Source organism: Ascaphus truei, chromosome 1 (assembly GCF_040206685.1).
Source record: "Ascaphus truei isolate aAscTru1 chromosome 1, aAscTru1.hap1, whole genome shotgun sequence".
NCBI classification, from domain to species: domain Eukaryota; kingdom Metazoa; phylum Chordata; class Amphibia; order Anura; family Ascaphidae; genus Ascaphus; species Ascaphus truei.
Window position 1 is genome coordinate 512,702,124 of NC_134483.1, and position 14,517 is coordinate 512,716,640.

General features: G+C 45.4%; 1 long non-coding RNA gene across 1 annotated transcript in view; it reads right to left on the minus strand.

The window, feature by feature from the left end:
* Window positions 1-6,163: 6,163 nt before the first annotated feature.
* Window positions 6,164-14,517, minus strand: part of LOC142472146 (uncharacterized) — a 52,997-nt gene continuing 44,643 nt past the window's right edge. The window contains exons 2-3 of the long non-coding RNA XR_012789613.1: window positions 11,261-11,352; window positions 6,164-6,917 (exon numbers count right to left, since the gene is read on the minus strand). This is a non-coding gene — a long non-coding RNA (uncharacterized LOC142472146). The remainder of the gene's footprint in view (window positions 6,918-11,260; window positions 11,353-14,517) is intronic.

The following is a 14,517-nucleotide window of genomic DNA, read 5'->3' on the forward strand; positions in this document are numbered from 1 at the left end:
TGCCAATCTGTCTTTTTGTGTGATTGCCATAGGCTACACTCAGCACTAGTCTCCCCTGCATACATTGAACTGATACTACAATCAGCACTTAGGGAGGTCATATTTATGAACTTTCTCATATTATATGGATGACATTTTTTGGATGCACCGGATTCACCCTGTTACAGTCATGACAAAATCACTGAACCGGCAAATGACCACTTCAAAATCCTACAAGAGAAAGATTTCTTTCTTCCTCCTCGACCAGAAACGCTTACTTTTCAAAATGCCCCAGTGTTGCCCCCTGAGAGAGGATGCGCTGTACCCCCTATTACCGCCGGCAGCGTGGAAATGGCGACACATGAATGGCTGATTCCTGTATACAGAAAGGAGCAGCTCTTCAATGTGGATCTGCTCACTATGTACGCTCCTCTTTCCTTCAGGAATAATCTCCTGTATTATAGACAATCATTTAATCCCCCGCTGCTAAAGGGTTAAAGTTTAACTCTGCGTGAGCTGTCTGTATGTGGATATAACACATTTTTCCTTTGCAGGGTCCGAGACACAGTTGTGTTTGTTGTTTGCCTGCTCTATGCTGGTTTATGAAGTTATATTGATTCTGTTATAATATGTTTTTTTGATGACTCTCTCTGCTTGGCTGCTCACCTTCTTGTTGAAACATACAGTATGACTCTGGAAGAAGTTCCCTTGATCTGTTTATTGTTCTGTTAAATGAGCTATTAAGCCGCACTACATCCTACCGCTCTGGAAACTATTTAACTGTAAAGAATATTCTGAGCTATAAATACTGCGGATTTAATATGAGCTTTTATTGTCCTGACAGATCAGCTAACTCAGTATATGGGGCCTTTAAACATCTGGAAGCTTGTGAATCGTCTCACAAAATCTTTACAACTTCAGCTTGCAGTTATCCAATGCTGCCTCCAGTCTCCCTAACAATGGGATCCAGTCTTCCTAACGTGGGATCCAGTCTCCCTAATGATGGAATCCAGTCTCGCTAATGATGGGATCCAGTCATCCTAACGATGGGATCCAGTCACCCTAACGATGGGATTCAGTCTTCCTAACGATGGGATCCAGTCTCTGCTCAGATTATTATTATTATTATTATGAGGCTCGGGCTTGCTGGTGTTATAGTAGAAATCCCCCACACAATATTCTAATTCCAGCAGCGGCTAAAATTCAAGTTCTTCTCTTCTGTAGGTCATTTAGAACATTAATAATAAGTTGAAATAACTAGAGGGGGAAAGAAAGGTCTTTCTAGTTTACCTGATGTATGCACACGATAATATATACTGTACACCTAATATGCGCAGGGCCCAGGACTAGAGTTACTTCCGCCCCCCCACCTCCCCTCGTCGGCGGTATTGCGACCCCCCCCCCAATTTCACACCTTACAAGCCCCCTCTATTTCCCCCCCTCTTCCCATGTTTTCTCCCCCTTTCCATATTAAAAATACCCCCACTCCCCCCCCATTCCATATTAAAAAGACCCCCACTGCCCCCAACACATGTTAAAAGACCCCCACACCCCCCAATACATATAACGAGACCCCACTCCCCAATACATATAAAAAGACCCCCCCTCCCCCAATACATATAAAAAATAGGCTTACCTTGGGAATGGTCAGGCTGGGCCCGGTGGCTGCGGGTGTCCAGCGGATGGCGCTGCAAGTTGGAGCCGACCTCTGGTCAGGCCAGGCCCATGCCGAGCTTCCAAAGTCAGTGCGCACCGGAAGCTGATGCCCAGCTTACTTCCGCTGCGCTGACATCAGAGGATCCTGTCACGCGCCGCCAGAGGTTGGAAGCTCGGCCTTGGACACATAGTGAGGAAGAGGCCTGCATCTGATGGAGAGCCGGGGCCCGGCCACGACCAGCAGCCGGGCCTGGCCAGAGGTCAGGGCCAATTTGCAGCGCCGCTGCTGGGCCCCCGCAGTCACCGGGCCCGGGCCCCTATCCCTTCTGTCGCCTCCTTGTAGGCGGCCCTGGATATGCGCACATGATATGCATGTTATATTTGTATGTGGCTATCTTGCACTGCTCTGTTAATCGTGTATACAGTCTGTGAAAATGTGTCACCTTGTATTGTTATGCAACGGGTTTTCTGGACTAGCCTGACCCACCCAATCTCATATTGGCCCCTGTGGTCTAACCAGTCCCCATTACAGTGTGATGTCTGGTGGTGCACCTGTTGGCAACAGGACTCCTGAGTCTCCCGCATGATGTTGTGTGGGGATTGCCAACCCAGACAGGCAGCTGAGGTAGTGTGCTTGAGTCCTACCTATATCCAGTGCAGCGCCTCCACTTCATCAGGATCCCAGCTTGAGCTTGTGGATGGTCCTGGTGAGGAACTCCTCTGTGGTGCAGCCCCCTGCGTAATCACTCCACACTTACACACGGGGGTATCTTTCAACAGGAACATCTTTATTAGCACGGTGGGCCAGCTGCCCTCCACAATGGGTGAATTTAGCCCTCCATTGTTCACCGTACTTCCCTTTGAAAGGTATAGTCCTCCTAATGTAGGGATTCCCTATCCCCGCAGGGATATCTCCCTGTGACCAGGTCCCTGGTCACAGTTCCAAACACTGTCCTTCTAACAGCTTCTTAACTCCTCCTCCATAACTCAGCAAAACACACTCTTACTCTCTACTTCCAACTCGCTCCTTCCCTAACTTTTGATCAGTGCTGTGCCTTATGTATCCTCTGGGGGCTGACACAACTCTGACATCACTAACCGTGGAGTCAGGGCCTGTGACCACTCCCATCCATACATAGGGCACCTCACCAGGGTGTGAGGGCAAACCTCCATGATTACTGCTGGCATGCCCATAACTTACCAGGCCTTACTGTCAGCAAGAGAGATGACTGCAGCCATTTTACAGCATGGCTACAGTTACAAAGCCTGCTAATAAATAAAGGTTAAAACAAATAAAAAAGTGTAGTAACTATTTTTTGTGCTTGTTTGTAAACTAGGTTGTCTGAGATATGAAAGAGTTTTGATGTCTTCTAGCTACTCTTTTGTGTGATGTTACTGTACAGTATGTTGGGGGTGATGATTGAAGAGAAAAAAGTTACCTGTGCCTTCCCCTCGATCACTGACAGCGCAGGAGTATTCAGACAGTAGAAGAAACATTATACTGACATGTATCCCATTAAAAATAAATAAATAAGCATTTCTTTCATTTCCAAAGAGATTTGCTTTACCATCCAACACAGTGAAAAAAAGATAACCCGACTAGCACAGTGCTTAGCACTAATTACATGAAGAAACATTACACGTGTCAATGCTCCTGGCAGCAAAAATATCATGTGGTTTATTTATTTTTGAGTCATATTTTTGGTTTAATCAACAGCTAAAGTATTTGTGGAGCATGTTGAATATTTTATCAGATGTTTGACTCACCACTGTGGATATATATTGGTTTAAAGGGGCAGTCTCTCTTAGGAGGAAAATTAACTGAAGGGTAAAGCGCATGTTTAATAGGTTTCATTTAGCTCATTGCTACCTTAAGTATAAATATTTTTATTTCCTTGGTAAACAAAAAGCATTGACGGGTTTTAATCTTTACCTAATATATTTTGGTGATATGACTGTGTATAATTATGATGCCAACATGCCAGAGAGGCCACTCACAACCAACTGGCCTAGGAATGGGACAGCCCACACCCAAATATACACAGGGTCATAAAACCCATACACATACATGTGCATCAGATACATGCAAGGTATATACACCATGCACACACACAGCATATATCTCCTATTACGCTGCTATGGTGTTTCTTTTAGCTAAGAAGTGCTGCCCCTTTTAAATCAGCAGTTTATGTTTATTGGAAGTCCTTTTAATACATCCTCTAACAATTAAAAAAATATAGTGTCTATTGACGCTCGGTAACCCTCAATACTTCAACTCAATCGAATGTAACAAACTCTACACACCTTTGCAATAACTGCATTTATTTTTTTAAGAAAAAAAGGTCTGAGTCCATTCCTGGCCAGGCCCAATCACATCCCGAGAAGTGTAATGCACACTTCTAAGCAATATTATTGTTTATATGATGACGAGACATTTAAACAAGACGATCGCTGGTTCTTCGGTCCCAAGTGACACCTGTTTCAATTGGGGTCTTCTAGTTGTACGTGTGTATTTTTATTATGGTATTGTGATAAATGGTGTATTTCCATGGGGGATCCCTTTCTTTGTGCTTTGTCATTTGTTTAGGCCGAGCTTATAGTGCCAGTGACACGACCGGTGACGTCACCCGTCGCTGCTAGCGAAAGTTGTAGTTCGCTTTCCGGTGACGTCGCGGGCGACCAGGTCTTTGATTGGTTCAGAGGCATGTGGCAACAGCCTCTGAAAAATCAAATTTGACCGGCTTCAAAAATTTGCGCCGCCAGCAGCGCTCCGTCGCGTCGCGCTTACTATAAGCGCTTGTGATGGCGACAATGCGTTTGTTTTCGAGCAACGTCGCGTTGCCGGCACTATAAGCGCAGCCTTAGGCGTGCAATTTTTCCCATGCCAAGAATGGCTAACCCTCAGCTTCAATGGCTTACCGCCTCAAAATTGTTGAGCCTGTGTAATTACTGGGACAACATTTTTTTCAGATTACATTTCTCTAAATAGAAGTTTTAGACATCGGATGCCTACACATCACTATTGTTTTATCCTTCAGCCTGTTCATTTATGCTGGGAGAACTGCAAAGGAAATGCAGCTTGAAACAAAAAGACACGTTTCCTTTTGTTTTTACCAGTGCAAAGTTCTTCTGTTGCTGTAGCAAGCAAACCCACCTTTTCATTACATTGTGCAGTTGCATTCTGAAGATAACATTTGCTGGAAATTCGACTCCCAGGGAAGTTAAAATGGCTGCTGCCAATCACACTTGTAGCCCATTATCCCCACCCTCCCCCCCCCCCCAGACACAGATCGTGCCTCTAAGGTGTATTGAGGGCTGGCTACATGTGTATGGTGGTGCATACCTGCTTGTAACAGGAGGGCCTGAGTCTCCCGCGTTGGTGTGGGGGATAACAGGGCCAGGCTTCTGGGGTATATGCCTCCATTCTTTAGTGGTTGTGGTGCAGCGCCTCCATCTCCATAAGTCCCAGGGATGTGGGATAGGACCCTTACAGAGAAAACCCTGGTCCCAGGGCAAATGATCCAGCTCTCACACAGTCTCTTTGTGTAAAACAGCAATGTCTTTATTGTCTCTTAGCTCATACACAGCAGCAGTTCATTAGCAGCAGTACTTCCACATATGAACAAGGTCTCTTCCTCCCTCCTTCTCCTCCAGACTGTATCCCGGCAGGATGGTCAGGATGGGGCCTCAATACCCCTGCCTCCACCCCCAGGGTAGGCCCTATGGGTGAGGCTAGATATCCCCCCTCACCCCCTGCAGGGTGAGGGGCATTGGTCCACTTGTAGCTGTATCAGCTCTACTCAGATGGGGCTCTGAGCATCTCTTCCACGCATCGTTCTCACTCTACACGTGGTCTCTCAGTTCAGCCATTAGCTCTGCTGGGTCCTACTCCACTTCAGACCAGCACGTCACTCCTCAGCTCCCAGGACATAACTCCACAGACTCCCTCCAGACTCTTCCCAGACTGACAAGCTGAACGCTCAGCTCTCACAGGATCATCTCTCTCTGTCTCTGCTCCAACAGCACTCTCAGGCTGACGGTTCTCTCACTGCACAGAACAGACACACTGCTCTCCAGATTCTGACTGTCCAGCCAGACACTCCAACTCCACAGACCGAACTCTCACCGAACTCCTCAGACTCAACACCTTCCAGAACTGACACACACACAGGACAGCCCACTAAATAGATACAGCCCTGCCCCTTATGATGTCAGCAGGACCCCCCCCCCCCCCCCTGTGTCTATGTCTTCCACACAGTCAGGGGCCTACCTCTATCACTCAAAGCAGGGCATGGTGAGGGGGGGAAACCCATGGTTACTACTGGCGCCTGCCCTTACCAGGGCTTACTCCAGTAGGAGAAGGATAAGTAGCCCGCTCTTTCTTACAGGGGCTACACACTCATAAAGGCAAGAGAGATTGCCATGGTAACAGTGGATTTCAGACTGGTGAAAACTAATTACAAAAAGAATACAGATTAGAAAAAAAAGGAAAAGCATGCATTGGATTAGAACAATAGGAACTGTCAGGTTATTTATAAGACGAAATGTTGCTCTTTTGGGAGAGCGTGGCTTTAAACATTTATACAAAAAAAAATCTTCTTGCTGTACATATGACATTGTTCATCACACAGGAATAATTGAAGTTGAAAGCTGTAATGTTTGCACTTTCTCTTCTATGAATATTGCTCAACCTTTCCAGTTCTGGAGTGTTCCTAAACTAGGTATGCCTTTAGAATTGGTTTAACCCATTAACATATGAGACCAAAAATGTATTATTGTATTGACTCTAGACACTTAAGAGCTAATCTACATCCAGTGAAGGACGCCGTAAAGTTGTCTGTGCGCTGCACTAGATGTCACCAAATAGTTGGACTGACTAGGTGGGTCATGTAGTTACAGTTAGGTTCGGAAATAATTGCACACTGATACAAGTTTTGGTATTTTGGCTGTGTACCAAAATAAAGGAGTTACAGTTAAATAATGAATATGGGCTTAAAGTGCAGTCTATCAACTTTAATTTGAGGGTATTCATATCCAAATTGGAGGAAGGGTTTAGGAATTACATCACTTTTTCAAGGGACCAAAAGTAATTGGACAATTGACTCAAAAGCTGTTTCATGGACAGGTGTGGGCTATTTCTTCGTTATTTCATCATCAATTAAGCAGGTAAAAGGTCTGGAGTTGATTTCAGGTATGGCATTCGCATTTGGAAGCTGTTGCTGTGAACCCACAACATGCGGTCAAAGGAGCTCTCAATGCAAGTGAAACAGGGCATCCTTAGGCTGCAAAAAAAAAAAGAAAATCCATCAGAGAGATAGCAGGAACATTAGGAGTGGCCAAATCAACAGTTTGGTACATTTTTTTTTTTTTGTAACTTAAATTTTATTGGGTATTACAGTCATATAGTACAATATATATTGCATTTCGTTGTATAAATAATAAACTTTTTAACAAGTGAAGCAAACGACGTGAAATTGCGCAGCTTTTCGGGCCCTAATCGGCTGGGCGAGATTCCGTGTATCGCTTAATCTACATTTTCAAACCGATACATAGGAAAAATAATAATATAGTAACAACAACAACAAAAAAAAGGGCGGGGGTTGGGACGGCGGGGGGTAAGACTGTCGGCGTTGCTTCCAACTCAACGCGTGAGCCATTCGAGAGCTATCTCCTACTGTCTCCTCTCATCCTCATATTGTTGACTCTACAGTACTGCTGTACCGCGATGTGTTTATATGAAATAACGCAAACTGTCAGTTCCCAAAGAGAACGCACCTACATCTACCATAGCCAAATTGAGTTCCTCTCAATCCCCGGGATATCGGTCTGCGACAGCCAGGGCGTCCAGACTTTTAGAAAGTTGGTGCCAGTATCGTTAACTAAGCTCGTCAACTTTTCCATCTGGCATATAAACCAAATGCGTTTCCGAATCTTTGAGATGCTTGGAATATTGGGACGTTTCCATAATGCTGCGATCTCGCATCGCTTTGCTATTGCCAAATGTGCAATTAGTTTATTGTTTGCTTTGGTAAGGCCCGATAATGGTCTGTTCAGAAGGAACAGCCATGGGTCTGGAGGTATTGTAAGGTCAAAAATCCTCTGGATCCTATGTCTGATTTCTTCCCATATTGGGGAGATCCGCGGGCAGGACCACAGCATATGTAACAGGTCTGCCGATCCCCCGCACTGTCTAGGGCACAGCGGGGAGGATCCCGGCACGAACCTAGATAATTTCAGCGGGGTGAGGTACCATCTCATGAGGACTTTATATGCGTTCTCCTTGAGAGTGGTGCATATAGAGCTCTTTGCTGTTGCTAAGAATATAGCGTTCCACAACTCATCTTCAAGTGTCTCTCCTAAATCTGATTCCCAGTGGAATCTGAAAGAGGGAACATGCTACACCTGTTCAACTGAACCGATCACCTCTCCATATAACTGTGATGTAAGTCCCTTCGTGTCGGTCTCTGCCAGACAGAGCTTTTCAAAGGGGAGTAAGGGGCAAATTTGTTGTAAAATGCTCTGATCTGGAGGTATCTAAAAAATTCTGAGTGGGGTATATCTTTTTCTAACCTGATGTGGTCGAATGTTTTGACCTTTCTATTGTAACCCTCCAGATCTTTAATCCGTTTATATCCTTTCTGCTTCCAAATTGTAATATTACTGCCCGGTAGGCCTGGTGCGAACTCAGGATTATTCCATAGGGGTGTCATCACAGTATGTCTTGTCCAAGAGAGAGTGTCTCATTCTAGCAGCCTCCCAGATTGATAGCGAGTTGGTCATTGAGGAAAGCGGTATGTCAACATTATTTCGCGCTGTTTTAGGTAACCAAATCAAGCTGCTGAGTTCTAATGGAGAACAGGCCGCGCTTTCTAGCTCCACCCATCTTTTCACATGCGGGTTAGATTGCCATTGAACAATTTGACTTTATTGTGCCGCTTTGTAATATGATACCAGGCAGGGTACCGCTAGGCCTCCAGCCAGTACAGGTTGTCTCATATTCAATTTATTAACTCTCGGTTTTCTTCCTCCCCATATAAAATTAGAGATTTCAGACTGGAGTGAGAGCAAGTCCGTCATTCTGAGTGGCACTGGTAACGTCTGGAAAAGGTACAGGATATGGGGGAGTAAATTCATTTTGACGCTATGCCTTCCTATCCAGGTTATCCTCTGGGATGCCCACCTCTGCAGATCAGATTTCAGAATCCGAATCAGGTTGTGGTAATTTGCTTTATATATATCTTTGGCCTTTTTGGTAATGTGGACACCCAAGTATTTTATGTATTTCTGTTGCCAATTAAATTTGAAATTTAGTTTATGTAACTACTCGGTATTTCTGGGAAGATTGATATTGAGGGCCTCAGATTTGGACTGGTTTATTTTAAATCCCGAGATTCTCGAGAATCTGTCCGAAAGATCAAATATGTTTGGTAAGGAGGTGAGGGGCTTTGTGATAATCAAGAGGATGTCATCTGCGTACAGGGCCGCTTTATGAGATTGGGAATATGCGTTTAACCCAGGGATGTCTGGGTTGCCTCTGATTTGCGCCGTCAGTGGTTCGATACACAGGGCAAAGAGGAAAGGCGATAATGGGCACCCCTGTCTCGTGCCACTTTTTATTTGGAATGGTAGCGAAGGGTAGCCCTGATGTATAACCCTGGCGGTAGGGCCTGAGTACAGCGAGAGAATCGCCCCACTCATCCGATCTCCAAAGCCGAATGCCGCAAGCGTCTCCTTTAAGTAGGGCCAGTCTATCCTATCAAAAGCTTTTTCTGCGTCCAGACTTAACAACATACTTTGAGTATTATTTGTATTAGCCAATTCTACAGTAACAGATCAATGAATCGTCGGGTATTATCCGCTGCCTGCCTCCCCTTAATAAATCCGACTTGATCTGGGTGTATAAGTCTGGGTAGGATGAGACAAAGTCTATTGGCCAGTAATTTAGCGTATATTTTAATATCGGTGTTAATTAACGATATAGGTGTGTAACTTTTGCAGTCCAGCGGGTCCTTAGCAGGCTTGTGAATTAGGGATATAGACGCCTGCAGCATCTCTCTGGGGATGGGAGCTCCCGCTAAAATTGTGTTGAACATTTGGAGCAACCTCGGGGCGAGTGATTTGGCGAATTTCTTATAATATAGCCCCGAAAAGCCATCTGGCCCTGGGGCCTTTGATGGTTTAAGTTCCATGATGGCCTGTGACACCTCCTCGACAGAGAAGTCTGCGCCTAAGACCTCTCTATCTGTTTCGGCCAATCTCTCCAGCTTTGAGCTGGTTAAGAAATCTCTCAACGCCCCACTTGTTTTGGTATTATGTGCCACCTTCTCTCCATTGTACAGTGATTCATAAAATGAACCGAATTCTTCTACTATTTTCTTGGGGTTGGCTGTGGGGGTACTGGATTTTAAGCGTATAGCTTGGATGTTATACTTGGACTGTCTCTCGTAGCAGGCAAGCCAGCATTGTATCCGGCCTGTTCGCTTTCTCGTAAAACTTCCTCTTTGACCAACTCAATGAATTATCAGTCCTGGAGGTTAGCAACATGTTTAATTCAATTTTGGTGTCTTTTACCTCCTGTAGGGATTGAGGGTCTAGACTCGTTTTATGTTTTGAGGAGAGGGAATGTAATTTAGTTTGGAGTGTGACAATTTTGGCCTCTCTCTCCCTTTTCCTTCTAGCTGTGATACCAATTAATGTGCCCCGTAATGTCGCTTCATAAGCTTCCCATAGAACTAACTGTGATTCGACAGTACTGGAGTTTATATTAAAAAACTGGTCTATTTCATAACCAATAGCATCACAAATCTCAGGGATTTTTAGAATTGATTCATTAAGTTTCCAGTTCGCCCCTGGTCTATCGGCTCGAATATTATTGCACCTGAGCTCTATCGGTGCATGGTCAGACCATGAAATATCATGGATACTAGATCGGGTGACAATCGGAACCAGTTGACAGGAGACAAAGAAGTAATCGATTCTGCTGTAGGAGCCATGTGGATGGGAGAAGAACATATAGTCTCTATCAGCTGGGTGTAATTCTCTCCATATATCTGTAATTTGGTTGGCTTTGAGGCCCTTGCGTAGGGAGATTCCCGCTCCTTTGTTATCTGAACCTACTCCTCCTGATCTATCAAGGTGCGGCTTCATGACCATATTGATGTCCCCCGCAAGCACAACGCACCCCCTAGTCAGAGAACTCAGGATCCTGAAAAAATTATCTAAGAAGGCGGCGTCCTGCTCGCAAGGGGCATATACAGAGGCCAGCGTAATCCACTGCCCACGAATTGTGCCCACTATAATGATATAACGACCAACCATATCCCGTCTGGTTGTCTGAACGTCATATTGGATTTTATTTCTGAACAGAATGGCCACTACGCGTTTTTTAACAGCTACTGAAGACAGGAAAACCTGAGAGAAGTCTTTATCAAAGTATTTAGGGATGCTACTCTTGCTAAAATGTGTTTCTTGTAATAGTAAGACGTCTGCTTGTTTTCTTTTATAATCAGAGAAAGCTAACTTTCGTTTGACTGGGCTATTAAAGCCCTTCACATTGTGTGATATAAGCGTTAACGCCATCATTTGTTGTATGTATGGAGTAGCAACTTGATATTATTCAGCTTACCAGCGTCGTCTCTCGTCAATTTTGGCTGATCCATTCCAGTGATGTGCTCTTGCTCAACAGCTCCCAAGCCCCGCCAGGACCAGTATCTCTCCCTTTGTGGGAAGAAGGGGGAGGAGGAGGGACGGCAGGGGAAATCAGGAGGGGAAGACAAAACGTGGGAAAATACATGAGGAATAAAACTTAAAACAAAAAATAAAATATACCCAAACGCAAAATTGACCAAAAATAACAAAAAAAACAAGAGCCCGTCTCGGGAACACCCGAGTATGGCTCGTATGGCTCTTGCGCCCATGTGATTGGTCTCCTGGCCCAGTCTTAGGCCTTCACCCCGCAGCCTACTACAGCGTCCGCCATGGCGGACGCTGCAGGGACGAGAGCCCTCTCCTCAATGGCGAGGGGGGGCCGCAGCGCTGGGGCGAGAGCTGCTCCTGCTCTCAATAGAATTGAGAGCAGGACTCGCGTCGAGCGATACGGCACGCCCCTCGTCGGTTCAGCCAATGAGGGCGAACCTGCCGGGTGACATCATGGCCACGCCCCTGTCACTCCCCCGCCATGCCCCCCCCGGTCTCTCTTCCTGCAGTGAGCTGCAGACCAGGTAATCGGCTGCACGCGCCGCCAATCTCGCGGGCGCGCGTTGCAGCGGAGATACCGGGGCCTTAGCCTAATGAAGGGACCGCTCCCTCCTGCAGGGACCTGACTTCCCTGGGACTTGTCTGCGATCCCTTCTTTTTAGGGACCGAAATGTATTACGCATGCTCGCCGCCGTGGGTAATCCCACCGGCGCGCTTCTGTTAAGCACCTTGTATATTTACAGCAGAACTTATAGAACTTTTCAGCACTGCAAAACTGTAACAAAAACTACATATTTTAACCTTAATAGCACTCTCAACATTGCAGAGAGTCACCTCTTGATATTAGATAACAGAATTCGTAGTAATCAAACTTGACATGAGAGCTAACATTAATACGTGTAAGGCCTTATATATGTCCAGCGTTAATTTATGACGCAACGTTATATATGCGAACCCATCTGTCTAATGACGGAGGGCTATATATATCCCCACGTTCCTTCCCCTTACTATATACAATACTAATGATGATGAGGGGGGTATCAGCGGCTATCCACACCCCAGGTCGTGTGTCGCTCCGTATTGGCTACCCGTCGGTGTAGCCGCTCAGGTCTGTTTTGTTCAATGAATGTATGGCCAAATCAGTTAAGCCCTTGAATATATATATACCCTGAGGATATTACCACTCTGTTAGGAGTCCCCATTACCTATTTGACTGTTGAATCTATTAACTACTGATAAGCCACTAAGGACATTATATACCCCTATACTTTATATGATTGCATAAAATTCATATGACACATATAATTCATATAATATATGTTATAAATACAAATTCACAAATATTTCCCCCTCATTCATATATCACAAGATCTATACAAATATATAATTAACAATTATCCACCTATCAAAAGGAACTTTGGCTTCTCCTAGTTCATCCTTGTTAGTGAATGATTAACTAGCTACTAATTTGCCTTAGCTAAGCAAATGATTGATCAATTCATCATGTCAATACTTATCTCTTACTACCATTACTATTCCTTTGTACCATATTGGAATATACAGTACAATTCTCCACTTATTCTTTATATAGCCGAGACCCCTTACCTCCGACGAGGAGAGGGGGAGGCTACTGCCGAGCTGCGGGCGGACCCGGCGGGAGGTAGAGAGGCTGCGGCCAGTAGTGAGAGAACTCCGGAGCTCTGTGGCGTACCCGTAAAGCAATTAGCCGCGCATGCGCAATGTTTGCTTTACGCATGCACAGTGCACTCTTAGTTGCGGTGGCCATTACAGGGCTCTGCACGGGACTACATGTCCCAGCAGACCCAGGGGCTGATTACATGGTGCAGCACAGCCAATAGGACCGCGCGCTCAGTCAGCAGAGGGACACCAATGGAGCAGGTAGTGTCCAGGGAGCAGTGCTCCCCTGGACTAGGCCAGATTGCCCCGTAGGCCCAAGATAGGCCCCAGTCCCCTCAGATTGTGGCTGCTATAGGGAAGGCCTCTAGATAGGGACGCTTGCTTGCCCCAGTAGCTGAACACAGTGATAGAGTGCTGCATCCGTGACAGGACGCCACGCGGTGCCTGCGGTCTGGGACTAGACCTCAGGCACCTTACTAAAGACACTTACAGGGACACACTCCAGCGGGAGACCCCTCCACAGGCAGACGAAGAGGGTCCGGTAGACCGTGTCGTGGGATCACTCTGCAGTCCGGCGGATCATCATCTTCAGGTTATCCTGGTCTGGACCGGAGACCAGGAAAAGTATCTAACGTGCACCAACGGCTACACACACACACACACACGGAGGTAGCGCTACTCCTCACATTTGGGTGGGCCTGCTCTCGTGGACATCGGGTTACAGGTGCCATGGGCACCCTCAGTACTTTGGGGGACTCACTCTTGTGGTGTTGGGTTATTGTATTGTGGGGGATGTTGTGTTGCGGGTGTTAGTATATTATTCTGTCAGTAAACCAATTGTTATATACCTGTGTGTGCGTATTTCTAAATACTATATTGGTTCCTGTGAGGGGTTATCCTGCAGTGCGAGGATCCCTCCCAGGTGGAGGCGCTGTCACCAGGCCTCCTGTACGCCAGACAGGTATCCAGCAAACGTAGTTCCCTTTGTCACGGGGAAAGGGGACTACATTTAGATGAAAAGAATCAACATTTTTTATTTTAGCCAGAAATTAAATATTAGCCCATAACTAGCACCTAATAAAAATGATATGTAAATTAATATATAAAATGTAATATATATTTCGTATTTTACCTTTCTTATATTTTCAATATGTTTTCATAAATCGCAAGCCAAATTGAAAAGTAAATGGTCAGTCCCAAAATTAGTCGGTATACATGAACGGACATGTATACAGTAGATGTAGCAGACGTCAATGCCCCCTTTAACGCAGAATAACACACACACAAAAAATGGTTAAATATTGCATTAGTGTGAATGCAAAGCCTCATGGTAACAGCTGCAATAATCTGAATATCAATGCCGGGGGGATAATACTTTACGTGACACAATAAATAAATAATTGTAATAATAATGATGACCTATTTAACAGTGTTTACAAAATGAAATGGGAATAGGTGATGTTTTCTTAGTTCATACTCGAGATAGACGTTAGATCTTTTCTGGGATTCTCTACTTCAGGGCTTGGTATCTCAGACATGCAAAGGCAG